Genomic DNA, 24737 nt, shown 5'->3' with positions numbered 1-24737 from the left:
GAGAAGGGGGCACCTGGGGTCTTGAAAGTGAGGTGCGATGTCACTGGGGGGCACCTGCAGGAACTGTAGACAGAAAACACTCAAGGGGCAAGGGGAGGCCCAGGGAAAGAGCAGATCGCTTCTTCCCTCTGTGGTCCCGAGGCCTCCCGCCAGCACCCATGGGCAGAGCGGGAATGTGGTCTGTGGAGTCTCAGCCCCACACCCCAGGCTGGCAGAGAGGAGCCAGCGCACGTCACTTGCACATCGGCCAAGGCTCTTCTTTCCCTCAAGCCCCACTTTAGGCCAGCTCTGTCCTGGGTCCCCCTGGCGGTGCTGTGAGGGGCGCCGTCCTGCCCTCCCCGACACTATGGGTCTCTCAGTCCCCCGGCCTTGCTGTGAGGGGCGCCGTCCTGCCCTCCCCGACGCTGTGAGTCTCTCAGTCCCCCGGCCTTGCTGTGAGGGGCGCTGTCCTGCCCTCCCCGACGCTGTGAGTCTCTCAGTCCCCCGGCCTTGCTGTGAGGGGCGCTGTCCTGCCCTCCCCGACACTGTGAGTCTCTCAGTCCCCCGGCCTTGCTGTGAGGGGCGCCGTCCTGCCCTCCCCGACGCTGTGAGTCTCTCAGTCCCCCGGCCTTGCTGTGAGGGGCGCCGTCCTGCCCTCCCCGACGCTGTGAGTCTCTCAGTCCCCCGGCCTTGCTGTGAGGGGCGCTGTCCTGCCCTCCCCGACGCTGTGGGTCTCTTGGATGGAGTTTGTTGTTTTCCACCTCAGATTCTCCCTCTTGCTGGACTAGAGGTTTGTAGACTTTGCTGTGTATTGTCATCACCCAGGGGCCTTTACTAAAGAGGGGTGCCTGTCCCCTCCCCTCACCCGCCAGCATCCTGACTGACTGGCTGGACGCAGCCGGGCATTGGGATATTTAATCTCCTCTGGTGCTGACCATGTACCCGAGCGCAGGAGTCATGACTCCAGGCTGCAGCTGTCTCGGAGCAGCACCCGTGTCCGTTCATGTCCGGCCTTCCCACCACCTTGGTCCTCCATCTGGCCTGTGCTGGGCTAGAGACGTTTGGCTCGTGAGTGGACGGGTGAGTTGGAAGCTCCGTGGCAGCATCTGGCCGGGGCCCAGGGCTCCCTCCTTCCTGGGGCAGGTGCTCCCGCCGGAGCCTTCACTCCCAGGCTCTCACCCCCTACACAGTTCTTAAGCCAAGCCTGGCCCAGCAGGAGGTTTTTCAGAGGGACGGGGTGGTGTCAACCTTCAGGTCACCAGGAAGAGATACCAAGTCCTGACACCAGTGGTTACTTCTCTGTGGTGCTTGCGTTCCTGTCAGCCCCGACCCTCACTTCTCCGCACCCGGCCTGCCCTCACTCACGGCGCCCCCGTTGGTCTGCGGGCGAGAACTCTTCACTCCCATCCTGGGGATGGGAGCCTGGCCGCCGAGCCCCACAGACACATCTCTCCTGTGAGGCCCACCCAGATGTCTCTGCCCGTCTATTAAGAAAGCGACTCAGGTGATCTGTGGAAAAAAACCAGAGTGCTGTGGACGGAGCAGAGACGTGCTGCGATCCCAGCTCCACTGGTTCTCTGGGACCTCGGCCTGCCTTCAGCCTCTCATCTGTCCAGCGGGGAGTGAGAATCCCAGCCACAGCCACCTCAGGCCTGGGCAACTTCCGCAAAGGTGCCTGAGCAAAAGGGCATTGCAGAGGGTAGCCTGGCACAGACACAGCCATCGCCGTGTGTTCTTTACTTCACAGCTTTATTACGGAGATTTCACACACACACAGAAGGCGCCATCTTCAGATAATGACCCCACGTGCTTGTCACCCGCCTTCAGTAAGCAGCAATTCTTGGTGGATTTTTCTCATCTATTATTCCTACCTATTTCCCCGTTTCCTCTAATAGTTTGAAGCAAATCCAATCTATCATATTATTTCATATGTAAACATTTTCATGTTTAGTGCTGTAACTCTTTTAAATGTCACAATACTTTATTATACTTTAAAATTAACAATGAACAATTCCTCATTATCAACAAGTACCCAGCCAGTGTTTAAATTTCCGGTTGTCTCAGTGACCTATTTCCTAACATTGGTTTGCATCAGAATTCAAGAAATGGCTATGTCTCAATCCATGTTTAATGTGCAGGTTGACTGTTCACCTCTTTTCCTCTTGGACATTTTGCATTTCATTAACAAGGTCCCATGGTGGGGGTTCTGCCGGTTATGTGCCCGCGGTCATCTTAAACTTGTTCTTCAGCCGGGTGCTGTGGCTCACGCCTGTCATCCCAGCACTTTGGGAGGCCAAGGTGGGAGGATCCCTTGAAGCCAGGAGTTCGAGACCAGACTGGCCAACAAGGTGAAACCCCATCTCCACTAAAAATACAAAACAAAACAAAACTTGTTTTTCGGTCTTCTTTCTCTTTTTTTATTCCTCATTAAATTAGGAGTAGGAGGCTGGGTGCGGTGGCTCACACCCATAATCCCAGCACTTTGGGAGGCCGAGGTGGGTGGATCACCTAAGGTCAGGAGTTCGAGACCAGCCTGGCCAACATGGTGAAACCCTGTTTCTACTAAAGATACAAAAATTAGCTGGGTGTGGTGGCACACACCTGTAATCTCAGCTATTCGGGAGGCTAAGGCAGGGGAATTGCTTGAACCCAGGAGACGGAGGCTGCAGTGAGCTGAGATCGCCCCACTGCACTCCAGCCTGGGCAACAGGGTGAGATTCCATCTCAAAAATGAATGAATGAATGAATGAATGAATGAGGAGGAGGGAGGCTTGATCATATTCAGCATTTTCTTTTTTTTTTGAGACAGAGTCTCGCTCTGTCGCCCAAGCTGGAGTGCAGTGGTGCGATCTCTGCTCACTGCAAGCTCCGCCTCCCGGGTTCACGCCATTCTCCTGCCTCAGCCTCCGGAGTAGCTGGGACTATAGGCGCCCACCACCACGCCCAGCTAATTTTTTGTATTTTTAGTAAAGATGGAGTTTCACCATGTTAGCCAGGGTGGTCTTGATCTCCTGACCTCGTGATCCGCCCACCTTGGCCTCCCAAAGTGCTGGGATTGCAGGTGTGAGCCACCGCACCCGGCCTCAGCATTTTTTTTCGAAGCTACTTCATGGATACTGTTGTGAATCTCCATCGTCAGGTACTGAGTGTTTATCAGTTCTGTGATGGAGCCGTTTCATTTGATGGTGTTCTCTTACCCAGCCCTGTCCCGCACGGACTGTTACACCTGTTCCCGGCACATTCAAGCCCTCTCATCCCCAGAAAAACCCTTACTCTTCTCCTTCATGGCTCAAAACAAAATCTGAAAGTGCTTTACTGCTTGAGATTTGGAAGTGATCAGGTGAAGATGTGAAGACATCTCCTGTATGTTTTCAGGCCAGAATCGTCTTACTCTTCAGGTAATCCAGACCCAGTAGCTGCCCAGGGAGAGAAATTGGGGCAGCATTGGCCCTGATCCCGGGGCCCAGCAGGATTGGAAACTTCCAGAGACTTCTGGCGGCTCACCAGTTTGTCTCAGGGACCCTGTGTCTCCCCCCACAGCTCCCCCACACTACTCCTCTCAGAGAAGCAGAGGTGAACAGGCATCATCCTGCCTTCCAGGTGCCTGTGAGTAAGTGACTCTGGTGCCAGTATCCCCGCAGAGGGCGAAGGGCACTGGGATGGCAGCTGAGTCCTCCCTGCCAGACTCTGCAAGGCTGCTTCCTGTACGTCTTGGCCTGTGGCTTCTCCCTGTGGTTTTCATTTACCTCTCTGAGGGCTGATGGGAGCGTTTTCTCAGCTCCTCCCGAGCCGTACACAGATCCCTTGTGGTGAGGCGCCTGAGCCTTTGGCACCCTTTTTAAAACCAGGTTCGTAGCCACCTTGTTATTGAGTCAGAGAGTTCCTTGTGCATTGTGGTTGCAAGCCCTTTGTCAAATGCCTGGTTTGGAGATATTCTTCCCAGTCTGCGATTTGTCTTTTTCTTAGCGGTGAGAGAAATTGTAAGTGCTGATGAAGTACAGTTTATCAATTTTTAAAAATAGGATGGACCTTTGGTGTCATAAACCTCTGCACAATCCATGGTCACAAATATTTTCTCCTATGTTGTTTTTAGAAGTTTTATAGTTTTAAATCTTACATTTATGTCCATAATCCTTTTGAGCTAGTTTTTTGTGTCGGGTGTGAGGTAAAAGCTTTTTTTATGTTGCGTATGGATATCCAGTTGTTCCAGCATGGGATGTTAAAAAGACTGTTCTTTCTCCATTGGATGGCTTTAGTACCTTTGTCTAAAATCAGTTGACCATAAACATGAGGGTTATTTTCTGAAGACACTTATCAGAAGAGAGAGCAGCTGATGGTGATGTCAGCGGATGGGCTGACAGGTGACGTGAAGAGACGAGGGGCATTGGCAGAGCCAGGGCAGCTTGAGTGGGGTGAAGATGGGAGGGAAATGGTGTCCCGTGGCCTGGATGCTGATGCTCGGTGCTAATGTAGGAGTGTGGGGGTGGTGAGGGGTCAACTTGGCTGGGCCAAATCCTAGAGGACCTTGGCCGGCAGGTTGAGGGAAATTGATCTTTATATTTTTTAATGAGGAATTTGTAGGTTTTTGAAGAGGATGCCTTTGCCTTAATCTTTGTCTTTTGGGGTTTCTCTGTTTTCACCTGTAGCATAAATGACCACTTCACTGCTGGCTTGAAAGCCTCCTGTCGGAGCCGTGGTTTTCAAAGTGTGGACCCAGGCCAGCAGCAGCACCATCACCTGGGAACTTGCTAGAAATGCAAATTCTTAGACCCATGCCAGACTTACTGTGGGGCAGGCCCCAATGATCTGTAGTTTAAGAGGCCCTCCGGGTGCTCTGACATTCAGGAAAGTCACAGAACCTGTGTGCTAGAGAAATGCAGAGGCCAGTGATCCAGGCTGACCACGCAGTCATCACTATCTCTAGCGCTGCCCAGAAGCCACGTCTGTGTCTGGAGCCTCATTCACATGCAGTTTGGTGGAAAGTCTCATCTAGGGCAGTCCTTGTTTTCATTGGCCTCTGGTGAAAGTTGCCAGACCTTGGTCCTAGGTCCTCTCAGAATCAGTGCTTTCCCTTCTTGGTGGTGCTTTCCAGCTTGGAGAATGAGCTGGAGAGGCAGTCTGGAGACAAGGATGGGCTTTGATTCTCAGGGGGTGCAGTGCTAGGGGAGCCCTTTGAATCGGGTGCGGCTGATCTAGGTCCGCTGATGGGAGGGAGCGCAGGCAGCCCCAGGGATGGCCTGTGGAGGTGCTCTCGGCAGAGCTACAGCCCCTGGGGAACTGGGCAGAGAGGGAGAGGCAGCTGGAGGCTGCCGGGCAGAGTGGAAGACCACGGAAACCTGGGCCCAGCCTCCACATAAGCTGGTCTTCTGTGAGCCTCGTGTCCACGTCTGTAAAATGGAGCCCTGTAGGAGCTGAGAAGGAGCATGAACAGCACACGCAGCAGCAGCTGGCACAGTGGGCAGCCTGGGGTGTGCTGTCTACAGTGTCTACAGTGATGCTTTAGTGGGCATCACCCTTGTCTACAGCGATGCTTTAGTGGGCATCACCCTTGTCTACAGCGATGCTTTAGTGGGCCCAGGGCCCTGAGCCCCAGCTGGCTGAATGTCATGGAAAAAACCGTGACCTCAAGCCAACCTGAGTTGAGTAACTTCATTTTCTTAACCTCTGTGAGCTTTAGTTTCCACAAGGGCTGCACAATCAGGACTATCATAACGACCCCTCTGGGTTGCCAGGAGGTTGTAATGAGGTCAGGTGGATGTTTCCGTGGTGGGCACTTAATGTAATTGGTGGTGGGATCTTCTCTGCCCATGCTGCAGCTGCTGGAACGGGGCAGGGAGATGTTGGGTTAGCTCAGGAAGAACCCGTCGCATGGCGGAGGCTCATCCCAGGAATTCCTGTCCTTCCTGGGAGACTATACATCCACGCTCTGAGATTCTACTAGCTTTCCATTTTCTGTTATGTTGTCTGTAACTTGTTCTCATAGAAACACACGGTTTTCTCTTGAGTACCGATACATGAGCCTGCTGGGCGAGCCGTGAATTCAGCCTCTTACTATCTCAGATTCCCCATCCATCTTTCAACTGTGGCAGGCCCAGGAGAGAAACCCCAGCCTGAGTAATCTCAAACTCCTTTCCTCACCACCTCTCCCCGACCAGTATCCAGTGTGGCCTGGAGGCCTGTGCGGCGGGGATGGGGGGACCATGGAGCCGTCAGGCCGCTCTCGAAGCTCCTGCTGCTTTCTTTGGCACTCTGCCCTTGCTCACCTGCCATTCGTCCTTATAGATCATTTCTCCCTCCCAGGTGGCCCACAGGGTGTGTGGGGAGGTTTGCAGGGACTCGAGAGGGATGGCAGTAGCTTGACGGGCCTGGTGCGTGTCTCTACATCCAGGAGTGGGTCTGTGGAGAAGGTCCCTGGGGTGGTTTTGGGGCCTGGCACTCACCTCGGCCTCCTCCCACAGCCTCTCAGAGGGTCCTGCGTGTGGGGAAGGAAAACCTTTCTCAGTAGCGCCTTCGACTTTGCCCTGGTGCTGCTCAGTGTGGTTTCACCCGTGCCTTCCAGGGTCAGCGCCAGTGACTCCAGAGGCCGGAAACTACTTTTGTTCATTCGTCATTTTCCAATTTCACAGAAATTTCTCAGTGATTTTTATTCCCGTTACTATTCCCTCTTCTCTTAGCAGTGTAACATTTCAGCTTTTTCAGTTTGCCCCCCATCCAGGTCAGGTCTTGGTAGGAAGGTGGACTTGGTAAGCCCTGCCTTGTGTGACCTTCACGGTCAGTGTGAGAGCAGGCCGAGGCAGGGCAGGTGCCACGGCCCTGTGATTTTCATCCAGGACTGGAGATTTTTGAGAACAAAGGGCAGGCAGTGATCACAGATCTTGCGGGGACGGCAGGCCTAAACCTAGACTGTCCAGGAGCGCTGGCACATGGCCACCCTGCCGCTGGGGTGATGTGGTGCGGGGCCTGACCCCTCCGAGGCCTCCCCTATCCTAGACCTTTCCTCTTGGACGGATGCCTCAAAGACCAATCTGCGCTGGGTCCATCTCTGTTCACATGACAAGGACTTGCTAAATGTTTGTCTATGCAGGGCCACAATAACTGGGATGTACTTTTTCTTATGGTAGAAACATTTGCCATAAAAAAAGGGTGGCTTTTAAATTCCACCTGCGCTCTAGTTGTGGAAGCCATTTCTTCCTCCTCCCCCTAGTCCATGGGGTAGCTGGGGGCAGGAATGAGAATGTGGTCATCCTTCTGAGTCAGTGGTGGGAGGAGAGGAGCTGCTGGGCTTCAGCCGAGCCCCTGGACAAGGGGAGCCTGAGGCCGGGTCTGGGACGGAGTATCAGCTGTGGGGAACTGGAACTCTGACCTTCTTCCCCAACTGCCTCATCTATAAGCATTTTGGTAATGGGAAAAGAAATTTTTATTTATTTTGCATCCTCCATGTTTTAGGGAAGTTCTTTGAGGTCTAAGTTGTCATTCTCTCTGTGACCCCAGGGATCCAGCCTCAGATGCTGAGGCTTAGTTGAGGTATAGATAAAACATACTTTGGCCACGGCATCTGTGATTTGTGTTGCTCTGGGCCAAGTCATGGCCAGGGCTGTGGTGTCTGGAGCCGAGGTCGTGTCTCGTGTGAGTTGTACGTGGTCTGAGGAGTCTGAACCTTGAGCTTCTGGGACCCTGTGCCCTTTTTCCAAGTAGCCTGTCAGGTAGAATGGGGTTCTGTGGCGTAGCCTCCCCAGAGAGGCACATTTGCAAGGATGCAGAGGAATGCTATTTTTCCTCTACTCCTGGGTAGAGTCCCCTAAAATGTGATTCTTTTCATCATCTTAATTTTAATCGATTTCTGTGAGGAAACTTTGGGAAAAACAAGTATCAAATGTTGTTGTTCTGTGCAGAAGCACCTCCCAGGTAAGTTTGGGACTCATCCCTCCTCAGAGTTGGGCCATGGGCATTTTATAAGCTGAGAGAGTCAAAGGTATTTGTTTCCTTAAATGCGTTTTGCTCAATTCTCCCTGAAGCTTTGGTGGTGGCGTGAGGGCATGGGTGCGGGGTGGTGTCAGGGTGTGTTCTTTATACTGAAAACTAAAAATATATAACTAGGGCCGGGCACGGTGGCTCACGTCTGTAATCCCAGCACTTTAGGAGGCCAAGGCGGGTGGATGACTTGAGGTCAGGAGTTCGAGACCAGCCTGGCCAACATGGTGAAACCCCCATCTCTAATAAGAATACAAAAAAAATTAGGCGGGCGTGGTGGCACACGCCTGTAGTCCCAGCAACTTGAGAGGCTGAAGCAGGAGAATCGCTTGAACCCAGGAGGTGGACGTTGCATGAGCCATCAATGCACTCCAGCCTGGGTGACAGAGCGAGACTCCGTCTCAAAAAAAAAAATTTGTGTGTGTGTGTGTATATATATGTATATATATATGTGTGTATATATGTATATATATGTGTATATATGTGTGTGTATATATATATGTGTGTGTATACATATATATATATACACTTTAGCATTCATTCTTGCCATTGATTCCTCATATTAAGTGCATGTCATCTTGCCAGGCACACCTGGTGCTGGTGAAACAGCTGAGAACAAGGCATGGCTCTTTGTGCAGACAGCACTGGGCTCGTGGGGATAGAGCACCCGCCTCTGCAAGGTGTGAAGGCAGGGGCAGGCCCAGAGACTGCTGAGGAGGGGCTCATCTTCCAGCCAGCCTGGGTGCAGGTGTTGGGGACAGCTTTTTGGTAGAAGAGGCCTTCAAGGGAGATTTACCGGCCAGGAGGAGCTGGGCGGGCAGAGGGCAGCTGGGTGGGGATTGCTTACCAGTGAGGACTGCCTGTGCCAGGCCAGGAGGTCGGGGGCAGGGGAGCACACTGCGTTCCCGAGGCTGAGGCTGTTCAGGGTGGGAGTGAGGGCAGAGAGGAGAGTCCAGGGTGAGGCTGGAGGGGCAGCAGGGCCCATCAGCCAAGGCCGCAGTCAGGTCTCTTGTGAGGGAAGGGACGGTCATGAGAAGGCAGGAGAGTGTGCCATCAGATTGGCCTTTTGGGAAGTGCCTGGAAGGGGTGAGTGACGACTGGTGGGAGCCTGGGTGCTGATCTCGGGGTGGGTTGCAGTGGCTGGGCCTGGGGGTGCCATTTGGTGCGGAGAGAAGAGGTGGATTCCAGGATGCGTGGGTAGGAGGAGAATTTGGGAGGGTTTAGGGGTGTGGGGCATGGAGAAGGAGGGGAAGGGTTTGGGCCACAGGGTGGGTGGGGCTGCCGTTCACTCACTCGGGGAGGGCAGGAGTCACAGTTGGGGTGCAGGGGGTTTGACAGGGGGCAGAGGTTGTCCAGCCATCCAGCCACATGGCCCCCATCCTTTCAGGTCAGCTGGCTTCTGGTCACACCAGAAAGGTTGTACTGTGATCCTGGACAAAGGGCACTGGGCTGCGCATTGCAGGCCTGGCACCTGACTCCACCCCTGCCACAGCCCTGCACCCTGAATTTGGCCCTTGACATTTAGATCCAGTCTAGCAAGCTGGGCCTTTGCTGGATCCCATGAGGAGGCAGAAGTAGAGCTGATTATAACCCTGCAAGGCACCTGGAAAATGTGACCCTTTTTCTTTTCTTCCCTCTTGTGAGTGAGACTCTGGGAAAGGCGGAGGGAAGCGGCGCTCCTCCCGTGTGTCCGGGGTCTGGAACAGACTGTATGAAGGGGCCTCTCTCTGGGGTGCCAGAGGGATCTCAGGCTACTGGCACCCGCTTCTCCCAGCCCAGATCTGGCTGCCTCCTTCCCCTTGATCCTCTCCTTCCTGCCCATTCTTGAGTCCTCAAATGCCTCTCATGTCCTGGGTTCCCTAATTTCTAAGACTTTCACATCTTCTCTCATATGACATGCCACTGAGGCTGTGAACAGCACTGGGGACCGAGTTCTGCAGTTCCCAGCAGAGGGCCGTGATGCCCAGAGATGCTGTGGGCGCCAGCATCAGGCGGCAGAGCTGGGACCTGGACTCCTGATGCCCGGCTCCTTCTGTTTGGGTGTCGCTGGCACCTGTTTCCGAGGTGCTTCTGTTCAGCCTTACATGAGGCTTTTCTGCCTAGGAAGGGCAGAAAGAGCAGGAGGAGGAGGTCCTGTAGAAAACAGGCTGTGGTTTATGACCAGGCTGTTTACGGCCAAGAAAAATTGCTGTCTTTCCCTAGACTGTGGCTAACACAACATTTTTTGCGTAATGAAAGAAATACTTCAATGTGGAAAACTGGCTGGAAACTTGGATAACAAGACAGTGTCACAGAGCAAAGTGCTTGCCTGTTAGAACTGTTGGCGGCAAAACCAAAGTGAAATGAGGCTGACATAATGGAGTCATTTAATTTGTGTTAGTTCCGAAAGTCTTTGTGAAGTTACATTAACTCAAGATCTATTAGCCACTGGAAACTCCCAAGATAGACACAATCAAAGCAGCCATGGCAGGGGAGAGCATTTTTGGCTTCCCAAGCTTGAACCTTAATGCCTGGTGGCATTGGGGGGCGAGGAGCACTCCACGGCATCCCACTGACATTTGCTGACACCTTTGTTCTCTACAGGTTCACATTTTCCAGCCCTTCAGTGTCAGCTGCAGGTTTGCAGATGTGCCTTGTCACCTCTATAATCTTTGTCATATTCCTGCAAGCCCATTGAGGAGACCCAGGCTTGGTGAGGTGAAGCCCCTTGCCCCAGGTGGCACTGCTAGGATGTGTCTGAGCCAGGATCCGAACCTAGGCCATGAGACCCTCCTGCAGTGACTTTTGTCACACCTTGCTTGCTTGGCCATTCCAACTATGAATCACGTTTTCTCCAGGAGCCAAGCCAAGGACCAGGTGCTACAGATGCGGATATTAAAAGGACAGTGGCTTTGAGACCCCAGTCTAGCGAGAGCGAAAGGCTGCAGTACAAATGAGCACAGGAGGTGGGGGCATCCAAGGAGGGGCACAGAAGCCACCCTGGGGTGGGAGGTGTGTGACATGATGCCCTCTATCTCATGCCCAAAGCAGCGACACTGGATCTTGAACATAAGAACAGGCATTTGCCCACCCGGGGCCATCTTCTAGATTCCCTTCACTCATCTTTCCACTTGGAATGGCTGCGTTAGACATGCACGATCCATGTGCAGTGTGCACACTTGTTCAGAGAATATGGCTGTGTTCACACATCTTGCACACACACACAAAACCGTGACTCCTGTTCCTGCCATCTCTGGACTCCTGTTGTTCTAGCCATGGAGTTTTTCTGAAGTGCAGTTGGAGCTGATGGTCTCTCCATGTGACAGATTGTGGACAGGCCATAAGCTTCAGGGCTGCAGAGACAGGGGTTAGAGTCCTTCCTTCACCACATTTGCATGTGGTGTAATCTCGGGTCAGTTACTTAACCTCTCTGAGCCTCAGTGTTGGCATCTGTGAAATGGGGATGCTGTCAGTACCTCCCTCACTAGGCCAGGATGAGGACAAGTTGGGTGACTCGCTCTTGTGCACCTGGTGTAGTGCCTGTCTTGTATTTAACAACTCATCCGTAAGTGGTAGTCGCTCCATTTGTGAGTACTCTTCTGTGGCAGTCTCCTGTCATTCTGAAGAGGAGAATGGGAAGAGGCCCCTCCACATGAGCCTTGTCCGGAGTGGACAACGCCTCCCTTAAGGAATGGGTGACTTTGTGAATGCACATATCCCTGCCCACTAGCGACGTGATTCTGGAGCCCAGGCTGATCTGGCCCAAAGGCCTGCCGAGTCCCATTGTCCCTGCTGGCCTTGTCCCCACCATATTTCAGGGTTGTCTTGGGGCTCTCTGAGATCCAAGGAAGGCAGGAGTCAGACTGGGCACCCCCTCCTGGGAAAGGATGTAAGGCTTTCCATAGTGGGGGCCCGGTTTCCAGGACTTGCTAGAGACATGGGGACACACAGACAATAGGCAGCTACACATGGGGGAGATGATCAGGCTGTGGGCCAGGAGTGCGGGTTTCTCAGCTTTACATAATGGAAGAGCACACAGAAGCACCATTGTGCCTTTTTTTGTTTCGTTTTGTTTTGTTTTGTTTTGTTTTGTTTTGTTTTGAGACAGAGTCTTGCCCTGTCACCCAGGCTGGAGTATAGTGGTGCGATCTTGGCTCACTGCAGTCTCCCAACCTCCACCTCCCTGGTTCAAGCAATTTCCCTGCCTCAGCCTCCCGAGTAGCTGGGATTACAGGCGCACGCCACCATGCCTGGCTAATTTTTTTGTATTTTTAGTAGAGACAGGGTTTCACCATGTTGGCCAGGCTGCTCTGGAACTCCTGACCTCAGGCAGTCCGCCCGCCTCGGCCTCCCAAATTGCTGGGATTATAGGTGTGAGCCACCACGCCCGGCCACCATTGTGTTTTTTTTAAAAAACAAAAACAAAGCATGCTTTTTAAAACCTGTTTTATTATACAGTTTCCAGTTATTATTCCATAGCAGAGGGAGAAGACAAAGGAAAAATTCTGGGGTAATACAACATACAGTGCTGTGGGCATGAGGCCATGAATAGCCAGTTGTGCTCTTTCTTCTGGCAGGCCCGGGCATTTCCTCACCATGTCACCTGCCTTTGGCTTCCCCAGCCACTGTGATCAGGGCTCCTGGAGCACTCTGTCCACATGTCCTGCACGGCATATGCCTAATGTCGTTGTTTAGACATCAGTATCTCCACTGGGAGCCCCCTTTGGCAGGAATCCTGTCTTCGTCATCTCTCTGTACCGACACTTAGCCAAGTGGCCAATGCAGTAGGAACTGGATCGAGTCATTCGAACCCTGATCTGTATCATTCTGTGCAGGATACGTTATTCTCCAGTAACAAATGGCCCAGAATCTTAGTGACTTAGTGCAGCAGCACAAATACTTGTTTCTCATTTAAGTTCTGTGTCTATCGCGGCCTGGTTTTGGCTCTGCTGTGGTCTGCTTTCATTCAGTGACCCAAGTCCTCTCTGAGACATACTGGGGAGTGTGGCAGAGGGAAAAGTGAAGGGGAAGGACCCAAGGATTGCCCATGAGCATTCTGCTTGCAAGTGGCCCGTGTGACTTCCATTATGCTCTCAGTCAAACAAGTCATGAGGTGGCCAGAACCCAACAAGGCGAGGCTGGATGATCCTGTAGGAAGGGGCCCTGAGTGTTTTGGACAGTAACACAATCTACCGCATTTCCATTGCATTTAAAGACAAACTACCATGCTTATTAAAACTTTGTCTTTACGTTGACTTTTGCTCTCTTTAAGGGGTGCATGCTTTTTTCTTATCCTGTGTTAATATGTCATGTTACAGTTGACTCTGTATTCTCTTATTCTTTTCTATTTTCATTCCAAAGACTTTAATGGAGCACCCATTTTGTGCTAAACTGTACGTCGGGAATGGTGCTGAGGTCGCACAGAAATGACCATCTGAAACGTGCCGTGATATGTGTTGATGCACGTGTGTACCCAGCATGTAAATGAGGCCGTTGTTCTTTTCAATGGGGTTTATTGAGCACTTATTAGACTCAACCCCCTATGGCCAGTACAGAAAAACAGCTCTCTCCCTGCTCTCGAGAAGGTTTTGTTACGGTGGGATTAGAAAGGAGCTGGCATTTATTGAGACCCAGAGTGTGCCAAGCATCGTGCCACCTGCAGCGCTAAGGAACAGGCAGATTTATACCCATTTGACATGTGAAGAAACAGACTGAGACAAAAACAGAAGCAGTGCGTGCACGGTAGGCTATTCTGGAAGAAGGACCAAGCTTGGGCCTGTGTGCCTCCCTGCAGGAGCCCCACCGCTGCAGGAGCTAGGGCTGAGGAGGGGTCAGCCTGCGTCCTGTGGGAGCAGAGAGCAGGGTCTGATGGGTGAGAAGTCTCAGCCCTGGGTGAGAGCACCCCACCCTGGCAGAGAGAGGAGCTTGCGGGCCCGGGGTGATCCTGTGTTTCCCACCACTCCGTGTACGGGGAACCAGCAAAGCGGGGCTTGGATGCAGGTTATCCGGCATCTGGTCTCCTCTGGGGTGGAATGGGATGACTGTGCCCCGTGTCCACCTCCCTTCGAGGATGAGAGATGGTCAAGCCAGTGGCCTTGTCTGTTCTGCCCCCACCTCTCACACTGTGACTCGCTTGGAGGAGGGGCCCAGAGGCACTGGCTGAGCAGAACTCTTCACGACTTCATAGAAACGTCCTATATGAAAGTAATAGTCGTAGTTACTGTTTTTCAAAATGATAGGTACCAAGGACATTTTCCCCTTGCAAAGCCTCCCGCAGACAGGCCCAGTGCTGTGCCGGAAGGCCTTGCGGCGCAGGCTGTGCGAGATGTCAGCCCGAGATGTCAGTCTGCTGTGCTTCCCTCACTGCTGTTTATTGGTGATTAGGTTAAAGGAAATTCTTTTATTTCCAATTAGTCCTCCCCAGTGAACCTGTTCCACATTTAGCACGTAGCCGACTCTGCTGAACATGGAGCCTTCTCTCCCCCGTGTGATGCGTCTCTGCTTTTTAAAAGTAATTGCATTGTTTGTATTTCCCCTTGCACTGGGGGATGTCTCTGGAACAGGGAAGCAGAGGTTTGGTTAGTGAATGTGAATGGACACGGGATGGAAAATCTTAGCCAGTGTCGGCTGGGGGCTCCTGGAGACCAGCAAGCATAGCTTCTTTGCCTTGGAAACCTTTGTTCTTTGTTCTTGATAAATTTTCTACTATTAAAAATTCATGAATGCATCGTTTTCTGCTCAATGAGATCCTAGGACCTACCTTGTCAGCCCCAGTTCTGCAGCTCCGACGGACTCCCCTGAGGAGGACGTGTGCAGACTTCAGTCTGTTCAAAGGAAGCTAATGAGGTGGCTGGGAGCCCCGGGAGCTGCTGCAGCACCCCAGGGTGTCAGCCTGGGGAAAAGGTGGCTTTTCAAGGATTGTCATGTGGGGAGAATCTCCCAGTATTGCAAGTTATAGAGGGCACATTTCAGAAAACATAGGACTATCCTAAATGGTCCTTTTCCACTGGACAATCATTTCTCAATTCCTGAACGTGCAAAGCACTGTGCTAGGGGCTGAGGGCCTGCAGATGAATGGGCCGTCATCCTTGCCTTGTGGTTAGAAGCCTGTGGAAGGCAGCTGGGCCCTGTCTTCCCCAGAGACCCCCTGCTGAGGGACGAAGACAGGCAAGTCCGCAGAGAGTTACAGCCAGCCTGGGCTGACTTGGAATAGACTCAGTCCTAGAGCTGAGGACAGTTCAGCACCTTCACCTGGCCCCGAGTCCAGTGGATCAGCAGGAGAGCAACAGTCCCAGTTAGGCTCGGTACGATAGGATAGATCAGTTGCATTTGGGCAATGTTGTGGACAGCATTCCTCTCCTGCTTTCACGTAGGCTTCTCAAGTGCACGTGTGAGCAGCACTGGGGTCTAAGGTCCTTGGTGGGAATAGTACTCTAGGGAAATTAAAAATCTGGCCTCCAGCAAATATTATTTTTCCCCAAATTTGTTGAAGACTCAAAGGTATACAATGTTGCCATGCTTTCTACCATTTCATCTCTTTATGTTTTCTTAAATAACTGTGCTTTATCATCTTGGAGACGCTGTTCTGTGTATTTGTAATGATTTTTCTGTATAGAAATACCTCCGAAGTCCCTTAAGCTTTGGAATGGTAAAGTTGGAAGGGAGCTTTGAGATACTGAAAGCCCTGATGCCCTGCCTCACAGATGGGGATCCTGAGGCTCAGAGTGGCCTTCTCAGGGTCTGGTAGAAGAGCCCCGAGTAGAACTTGGCTTTCGGCTTCTTAGATCATAGCCGCTGAATCTTCCCCAAGGCAGAGGATTCTTAGTGAGTGTTGAGTTAGTGCTCTGTGAGAGAGTGCATTCCAGAGTCGGCTATGAACTGATCCTCCACACACCCTGTGGAGAGACCACCATCCATCTGTCAGTCTGGAGCATCCCGTCTCATTCTCACAGACATCATCTCTGCCCAGAGGCCTTCCTTGGCCTCGTGAGGTGCCCCCCCGCCCCCCCCCCTTTTTTTTTGAGACAGAGTCTTGCTCTGTTGCCCAGGCTGGAGTACGTGGTGTGATCTCTGCTCACTGCAAGCTCCACCTCCTGGGTTCACGCCATTCTCCTGCCTCAGCCTCCCTAGTAGCTGGGACTACAGTGCCCGCCACCACACCCGGCTAATTTTTTGTATTTTTAGTAGAGATGAGGTTTCACCATGTTAGCCAGGATGGTCTTGATCTCCTGACCTCGTGATCCACCCGCCTTGGCCTCCCAAAGTGCTGGGATTACAGGCGTGAGCCAGCACACCTGGCCAAAAACAAACACAATTTCTTTATAGCTGCATAAGTCAGTTCTACGTATGTACCATAATTTACTAATCATGCCCTATCATCAGTCATTTTAATTGATTCCATTGTTTCTGTATTTTAAATAACATAGAAATAAGCATCCTTGTGTTTGAGACTTGGTCCGTAGTTTTGTTTTTTTTTTGTTTTTTTTTTGTTTTTTTTTGTGGTAGAACTGGTTCTCGGAGGGAATCCCTCACTGATTCCGATGCCTTTTAGGTCCTGTGTTATATCTATCAGATGGCTTTGCAGGTATGCTGTAGCATGAAGGTGTGCTTAATTTTCATGAAAACCTGAACATTTCCTGGTAGATCATCTAAAAGTGAAAGGGAAAGGGGCCCATGTGACCTGAGGCCCTGAAAGGAGAATGAGTTGTGTTGCCTTCATTGCCTTCAACTGAAAGGACGAGTCTCCCATCCCTCCAAAAGCTCCTACATGGCCACAGGGAGCCATGCTCACCCAGGGAACAAGGATGAAGTGGAATGAGTGAGCAAAACAGTAAATAAGTGAAAATGGGCAAATTCCTTAACTCCTCTACACTTCAGCCATCCTTGGGAAGCCTGGAGTGAAATCTAACCTTCCTAGAAGGATCTGCTACGCTGTTTCCGTAGCCTGGGCTTAGAAGGAGGCAGACACAGCATTGTTAGCCTGTTAGCTATGATTTAGTGCAAGGCTCCAAGGGAGAGCATGAGAGCCACTGGAGTGGAAAAAATACCAGTATTATCACCGATTTCTATGTATTGTATCCAAAGGTCTATGAAAAATTAAACCTTGCTACATGGTATTTAATGTGCAGGCCACATTAAATATCATGTAGTCTTTAATGAGAGAGATCTCTGTCTCTCATTGGTGGTATTAGTTCTGTATTGCTGCTGTAACAAATTACCACAAGCTTATTGGCTTAAAACAACACACATTTATTATTTTCCACTCCTGGGGGTCAGAGGTCTGAACATGGAGGAGTAAGCCGTGTGCCTGCTGGGGGCCTGGGGGGAATCTGTTCCCTTGCTCCTCCGGCTTCCCGAGGCCCCCGCACTCCTTGGCTCGTGGCCCAACCTCCCTCCAACCTCTGCGTGAGTCTGCCTCCTTCTGTGTCTCTGACTCAACTGCATCCCTCTCTCCATTATAAGGACCCTTATACTGCTCAAGGCTGTGATGCTAGGCCTCCCTGAGCTGACCAGGGAGGGAGCTCTGGTGGGTTCTTGCAGAAGCTCTTTGGGTCATGCTGTGAAAGTCCATGTGTCCTCCTGGTCACTGTGTCCACATGCTTCCAGTGGGGCTGGGAGAATGGCAGTGGGTTCCCTAGGATTGGGACTGATGTCTGGCACCGTGTCAAGGCCCAGCTTCAGGCTCACTCCAAGTTTACTCTGGCAACATGGGTAAGTGTTCCAATGACTAGATGGAAGAGGCAGGATATGATGGTATTTAGATGATAGACACTACTGAAAAACCACAAATACTATGTGCTTGTTGAATGAATGGATGAATGAAGAAAAGAGAACATACAACTTGTGTTCTTACACCTTGGTGCCTTTGCTCAGCTTCACGGCTTATGGATGGCTATCAAGTTTATTCTGATGTGTTATAATAGCTATTTAGCCTGTGATATATTACAGACACTGAATCTTACTGTTCTGGGATCTTTGGAGTGCCAGTTTTCTTCCCTGAAATCTCTGTGGCCAGTGGTGCCTTTGCCCAAGTTCTTGTCCTGCATCCAGGAAGACTGAGGTACAAAGACATATGAAGGGTGAACAAGACGAAGATGAGCATCATTGAGTGTTACAACAGCTAGAGGAGACCACGGTGGATAGCTCCTCTTTGTAGGCAGGTCATCCTTCGAGTGTTCAGTTCTCAGCAGAGAAGAGGCCCTGGAGAGGGTAGCTCCTCTGAAACTGGTTGTCCTGATGTCTGTAGCTCTCAGCAGAGAGAGGAGCTCCTCTCTGCAGCTGGTTGTCCCATCGTCTCCAGCTATCAGCAGAGGGGTTATTTGTCTCTGCAGCTGGTCATCCCGTCATCTCTCTGTCCTTTTTGTCCTCTGGCTATCCTCTGTCATCCTCTCTCCTGCTCTGGCTGAGTCTGGGGCTTTTATAAACCTCAGAGGGGAGGAAGTGCCTGTCGACTGGTCCGTAGGCAGCCATGGGGGGGCCCAGAAGAGGCACCACAAATCCCCCGCTTTGAGATCAGAGCAGGCACCAGGAGCTGAGAGAGGCCAGGCAGTGGGAGCAGACACCCCTGAGCCTGCAGGGACGAGGGGAGGGTCCTTTCTGGGGCCTCCAAGGGTGCAGGCTACAGGCTGCAGAAACGTCCAGTTCCTGCACCTGGGAGGGTGGCTGCAGCCACACCTGGGAAGGCAGTTCCTGCCTGTTACTGGCTCCCCCAAGAGCACAGGGAGGCTTGGCTCCATAGCTGCAGTTTTGGTGGCTGTAGCCCTGCCCAGTAGGGTGGGGTCCTGCCTGCTCTGTAGAGCAGGAGGCCTGGGTGTGCAGCTGTGGTTTGGGTGGTGCTCTGGGCAGCTGTGGCACCCCAGGTGCTCCCACTCCAATTTAGAAGGGGTGGGGCTCTCACTGGCTCCATGGAGTGTACAGCCCCAGCCATGCCTCCCTGCCATGCTCCCTGCCACAGCCGGCATGATGGCAGCAGCTACTGCCATCATATAGAAATAAGGCCCTTGAACCAGAACCTGTGTGCCCACAGCTATCCCTGCTCTGTGTAGTGGGCAGACAGTAGAAATGTGCAGGTGCAGCTGAGGACACACGTGGGTTTGTCCGATTGGGGTTTCCTGCTGTCCTCCTCTTCAGCATATACCAGGAGAAGGACATTCCGTGTTGGGATCTCATGTCCTGTAATCTGCCTTGTTTGTTTTTTCCTTCCTGTCTCTAGCTCTGAAGGGGTTACAAAAGGAGATGTTTTGTTATTTGTTTGCTTGTTTTATGGAACTTGGTACTGGGGACAATTGGACCCTGAAGGGAAATCCTAAAAAGTTAGGGGTTAAGCCACCCAACAACCATTATTTATCCCTACTGGCTCCTTGCGGGCACCACTGGGAATAGATTGTAACTTGCTGTGGAGCCCCCATGCAAGCTGAGCCCCCCCCTCCCCCCCCAACTGCAGTGGCAGGAGTGCAGAAGGGACAGCAGCTCTGTCACTTGGGGCTCTTCCTGAGGGCCAGGCAGGGTGCTTGGGTGTCCCCCATATGGTCACCGTCCTCTCCACAACTCTGGCTAACAGGCAGGATTCTGGCTTCTCCGTTGAGGACGGAGAGATTGGTGAGTCCTGGCCTACAGCTGGTGAGAGGCAGAGTCCAGACTCAACAGCTGGGTCCCCTGTCGCAGTGGTTGGTAGCCGTGGGGCGGTGTGGCCTGTGGAAGGCACAGACACGGGTGGTAGTGGAGCTGGCCTGACAAAGGGTCAGGCTGACAAAAAGGATGAATGACATTGAAAGGTGGGAGAACCCAAGGAGGGGTGGCCAGTTCAGACCAGGTACAGAGGGAGAGGGCTCTGGAACAAGGGGTGTCGGGGCTCAGGGCCAGGCTGAATCTTTTGGAGGGCGATGCTGGGCAGATTCACCCCGACAGGAGTCTCACTGGGCCTTTGTTCTTTTGTAAAGGCTTTTGCCACTTGGGCGTCCAAGCTCTGGGAGGTTCAGTGGTGGTTAGAGGAGCCTCATCAAGGGATGGGGCTCAGGCCATTGTCTGTTGACAGCAGCTGCACGCACTGTAGGGTCCAAAGTATGCCGACCACAGGTGATGAGGCCAGATGGGGTTATATTCAAATTCCAACCGGGCATTTATTTGCCATCCATCTTGGGCAAGATACTTAACCCCTGACACCTTGATTTCCACATCTGAAAAATGATTCCTCGTGACTAATACATGAGCTGTTCTCTATAAAGTGTCTGCTCAAGCATCCGACACACGTGCTCAGTCTGTGAGAGCCTCTCGCCACCACCTCCTTCCTCCATTGCCCACAGCCCTTGCTCTCTGTGTCTTGGGTTGTGACCTAACTTAAGGCTTTGCTGAGACTTCTGGGTCTTGTGTGGTCTGAGCCAGTGGCCAGGGTGGCCTCATTGGCCCTTTGAAGTTCTCCACCTGCCTGGGGTCTTGAGTTAGCATCTTTACTGTGTCCCTGCTAGGATGACATCACAGGGCCAGGTACTGGGTGGCTCCCTTCGCCCTTCTCTTCTGGCTTGTTGGCCGAGTGGCTGTCCTGGCTTAAGCAGTGCCTGTAATTGTAGCTTGCTCCATTAATGAGACTCCCTTTATGGTCCTGGTCACTGGGTTCTCTGTCTTTTGTTCTCCTTCCATTTGTTCCCTATAACAAAGCTCTTAGTGCCCAGGGAGCCAGTGGGGAGGGGTGCTCATGGTGGGAAGGTGGACCCTGGCAGTGCTCTTCCTTAAGAGGGCTTGCCAGCATTGGTGCCCAACAGCTCAAGGTCCATGGCTCAGCTTCACCTCTCACCAGCTGTGGGGCGAAAAGCAACTCACTCCCTCTCTGAGCCTCCATTTTATTGGCCATCAAATGGGGATAATGACCTATTTTACAAGCTTTCCTTGGAGGCCATTGATTTATGGATGTTGTCGCTCCCAGAAGAGTACCTGGCACAGAGGAAGCCCTCAGCAAGTGCTTGGTGAAGTTGGCGTTTCAAGCCCTCCGTTGGTGTTGGCGTCTTAGGCCAGGCGCTTCACCTGAATACTTCATCAAACTCTCCTGACAGCTTTTGGGGCTTGACAACCGTCTACAACCTTATTTTACACACGAGTAACTGTGGTTAAATGATCTGCTCCCGGTCACTTATCCAGAAAGTGGCCAAGCTGGGAGCCAGTCCCCTGTGTGACTCGGAATGCAGGGCTCTGTGTGAGGCTGTCATCTCTGGTGTGTGTTCCCGAGGGAACTGGTCACATCTCATGGTGTCTACACAACTCCCTTTGTCCTTGTGGAAAGGAAAAGGCACTCCTTACATGTCTAAGGAAGCCGACTGCACACCCTGTCCTGCCTCGGGGTGTGTGTCTGTAAATAAGTGTGGTGCCTCTGCCATCCCAGACACCGTGTTCCTGGGGCTACAGAGTGGTCAGCCTCCCTTCAGGAACCTGGAGTCCCTTTCTTGGTGGAAGCAGCCCTTTTGCAGAAGAGCGTGGGTCTCTTTTATCCAATTAGACACATTTTACTGAGTGATGGCTCTGTGCTGCGTGCAGTCGGGATAACATAAACTGTTGAGAAGTCAGGCTTCCTGTAAGCCTGCAGAGCAGGCACAGATGCAAATGCCATCATGCAGAGCTGGGGGTGGGGGCAGCCACCTGGAAACTGGGGTCGGCAAAGACTGTGAGTCTCATGGAGACATCTGAGCTCAGAGCTGCGGCAACGGTGTGGTTCCAGCATGCTGAGATAATGGGGAAAGGAAAGAAAAGGCATTGAGGTTTAAAAAACCAGAGCATTTAGTGGCAGGAACAAAGACACACACCTGCCAGCTCAAGAGGTGTGAGTGTGTTGTCAGGGGAAGGGAGCCGTGGGGACTGGCTTTGGGACCTGGAAGCTCAGGGGCCAAGACGGCCACTTTCCTTCCCTCCTTCTGGGACGCCTGTCTTGGTTGCTGTCCTCATGCCTGCAGTGGCAGTGAGTCCCTTCAGCCCAAGTCCCCATCACCAACTGACTTGCGCGTGATTGGCATCTGGCCCACAAGGGGTCTGGCTGGTTTGCATCAAGAGTCTGTTTGTGGGCCAGTCGGCCACCATGTCACACTCTTTTTGTTCAGGGAGCCTCTCCTCAGGGGCTGTGGGTGGAGCTGGAAGGTTGGCAGAAACCTCTGATACATTTGGGGACAGAAACGACGTCAGTTTGATTAGAACACGGGGCCTTTGGAGGGGACTAAGAGGAGGCTGGGATGGTTGGCAAGCGCTGTGTGATGGGCTCCCCATACGCTGCTGATGGCTCGGCCCGAGGAGGGCAGTGTGACCTGCATGGCGCAGGGGGGTCCTCTGTCCCCTGAGGAAGCGAGTGAGCCAGCCCCGTGGCTGCAGCTGAGGGTTTCCCGCATGGCATGCACCTGGTGCCGGGCCTTCTGGGCCAGAGAATGCGACACTTGCTCCTTTCTCCCTCTCCCTCTCCCTCTCCAAGCTTGGACAGCTGGAGGTGGAGACAGCGCAGCCCTGTGTACTGAGCACACGTGCCAGGCGCCTGAAGGCACAGCACATCGCCCCACGGCCCCTATGGTGCGGTGTTGCCATCCCCATTTTATTCCCGAGGACACCCAGACACAGCATGCCCTACCTAGGTCCCCAGAGTCAGCTTGTGACAGGTCCCCTGCTGTCCCTGCCTCTCTCTGACTCCAGAGTCCTTGCTGTCTGCCAAACATCCCTTCATTTATTTTAAAAAGAAAAGGCTACATGACACGCTAGAGCGGTACAGGTTGCCTGCTGTTCCCCTCAGACAGGTGCCACCCACCCTGGCGTGCCCCGTCCAGGACAGCCACCTCAGTCGCCCGAGTCCCCCAAGGCTGCGGGGCAGGTGCGCGTCCCTCCCTGCTCATGGCACCCTCCCAGGCCTGCTGTTTCCATGGCAACCCTCTTGGCCTGGGCTGGCCCAAGCTTCTGGACTAGGGTGGCTGTCGCTGTTGGACTCATTGGAACTGTGTTAGCTATTTTTAGCTCCTGTGAGGAAAATCTTGTGGCTTATAAATGTCACAGGATCAAATATGTTTTCAGAGCATGGGGCCCGCTCTGTGTGGAATGCGATTTTGCCATCTCTGAGGAAGTGGCCCCTGAAGCCGTGTCCCTCCCGCTCGAAGGCAGCAAGCACCTCAGGCCCTCATCGGGTGTCCCCACTGATGTTCTATCCCCACTTCAGCTCCTGAAATCCCATCAGATTTGTGGGTTAACTAAGAGAGAGAGGCTGGTTCTTTTACCATAGAATTCACCCTTCAGCACGGCCTGAAGGAGGTGCTTGTCCTCCAGGGTGTGGGAGGCCACTCTGTAGGGAGAGGGGAGCAGGAGGCATAGGACCTGCCTGGCGTCGCACAGTGAGTCTCTGCGGAGCCAGGACGGAAGCAGCCTGGCCAGTCCACACAGTGGCTCACTCCCCTCTGCATCCACAGGCGCCAGGCTCTGCTGAGCTGAGCAGTGCTGTTCCAGGCACACAGGTCTTTGTTTCTTGTCAATCAGAAGGGCCTGTCCTGATCGGAAACACTTCCTAGGAGGCATTTGCCATGTACGAGGCACCGTGGCGGAGGATGGAGGAATACGTCAGGTGTAGGCCCAACATCAAGGAGACGCTATGCTGGCAGCTGATGGAGACACATGCTTTAGAAACAGTATCCCATGGGCCGGGCACGGTGGCTCACGCCTGTAATCCCAGCACTTTGGGAGGCTGAGGAGGGCGGATCACAAGGTCAAGAGTTTGAGACCAGCCTGGCGAACACAGTGAAATCCCGTCTCTACTAAAAATACAAAAAATTAGCTGGGCGTGGTGGTGGGTGCCTGTTAATCCCAGCTACTGTGGAGGCCAAGGCAGGAGAATTGCTTGAATCCGGGGGGCAGAGGTTGCAGTGAGCCGAGATCGCGCCACTGCAATCCAGCCCAGGCGACAGTGTGAGACTCCATCTCAAAAAAAAAAAGAATAAAAGAAAAAAAAAAAACGAAACAATATCCCATGTAGGGTGAAATGCACGAAAGAACGAGGTGCTTTGCACACAGGGGTGGGTGTGTCGAACGAGGAGCATCGGAGCTGGTTCTAGGCACAGCCACACTCTCTTTGGGTCTCTGCATGCTAACCAGCTGCCTCCCCTCCAGCCACACGGCGGGACACAGTCTTGAGGGCCAAGATGCATCCATAGTTGAGCGTGAGGGAGGGCAGGGTGCTGGGGCAGTCATGCTGGACGGCAGCAAGGCAGACCACACCAGGCATCATAGGAGCGCTAAAGAGCTTTCAGTTTCTCTTGGAAAGAAGCCCCTGGGACCTATTTGTGGATTCCTCGATGTTAGTGGACGCACAATGTTAGCGCAGCCCTCATGAACAGGAAGCTCACACTGGAGGTGAGTCTGGTCGGTTGCTGGCTGAAAAAGGTGGATTTCCTATTTCCAGTAGTCCTGACCCACATTCCCACTTTTGCTGTTGTTGTTTTCCGGTTAGATACTTTTCTTCTCCTTCCAATTGTGCAGTTCTCGAGGAATCCTGCATTGCCTTTTTCTGGACTGGCTGCCTGGGAAAGAGCCTAAATCCCTTCCTTTCTTAGAGCATTTGCAGCAGTGGGGTTGGAGCCTTCCTCCATTTTGATAAGTAGGAGCTGTTTAATGTTGTATTTGCTTCACGTGTTGATGCTGAACGTGGGTGCTTGAAACCAAGTTTGCTCTTGGATCCATCTCAGAGGAGCCCCTGGGGCCATCCAGGGTTTTTTTTCCAGCGTGTGTGCGGCTGGTGCTGTGTGTCACAGCACGCCAAGACCCCACATGGAGATGATCAGGCTCCTGAACTGAACCTCAAGAAC

General features: G+C 52.6%; 1 protein-coding gene across 9 annotated transcripts in view; it reads left to right on the top strand.

Moving 5' to 3' along the window:
• Positions 1 to 24737, top strand: part of TRAPPC9 (trafficking protein particle complex subunit 9) — a 729895-nt gene that overhangs the window by 492390 nt on the left and 212768 nt on the right. The gene's annotated exons all lie outside the window — the stretch shown is intronic.

The sequence above is a fragment of the Symphalangus syndactylus genome, chromosome 7 (assembly GCF_028878055.3).
Source record: "Symphalangus syndactylus isolate Jambi chromosome 7, NHGRI_mSymSyn1-v2.1_pri, whole genome shotgun sequence".
Taxonomy (NCBI): Eukaryota; Metazoa; Chordata; class Mammalia; order Primates; family Hylobatidae; genus Symphalangus; species Symphalangus syndactylus.
Note: the sequence above shows the minus strand (reverse complement) of the source record. Positions and strands in the feature narration are given on the sequence as shown.